The following is a 579-nucleotide window of genomic DNA, read 5'->3' as shown; positions in this document are numbered from 1 at the left end:
GTGGCCAAGCGGACACAGGCGAACTGTGATAAGAAACGGCTGCTGAATGAACCCCGAAATCCTTCGGACGAGCGTGTCTGGGGAAGTCCTCGTTTGGACCTTCCCCCTCTGGAAACTGCAGCCTTGTCTGAGTTCGAGTCTCTCCCGGCGGCAGACTCAGGCGGGTGTCCTGGGCGGGCTCAGGAGCCGTCTGCCAAAGCTTGTCACCGCCACCGCCACCGCCAGGAGCCAGGAGGAGTCAGGAGCCAGGAGCGCACACAGGGAGCCAGGTGTGGGGGAGGCACTCGGAGTGCTGGGGCCCCTGTGGGCCAGTTGGGGTTCTTCAGGCAAGCCCCCCACCCAAGGCTCATGCCGGCTTCCGATGGCGTCCACGGTGCGGTGAGCAGGACGCGCACCCTCTGGCTCCCTCAGAGTCTCAGCTGCCACTCCCAGCCCCTCCTGCTCGGTCCTGGCGCCCGCAGCTCAGAACCCCGGGGCAGAGAGTGGGAGAGCAGCGTCCCGCCCCCCACACCCCCCGCATCAGGAGAGCAGCGTCCCGCCCGCTGGGGAGCCCTGGCTCACGCATGTGTCCCCGCCCGC

Source organism: Pteropus medius, unplaced genomic scaffold, assembly GCF_902729225.1.
Source record: "Pteropus medius unplaced genomic scaffold, Ma_sr-lr_union100, whole genome shotgun sequence".
Classification (NCBI taxonomy): domain Eukaryota; kingdom Metazoa; phylum Chordata; class Mammalia; order Chiroptera; family Pteropodidae; genus Pteropus; species Pteropus medius.
The sequence above is the reverse complement of the archived record's forward strand: the minus strand, read 5'-3'. Positions refer to the sequence as shown.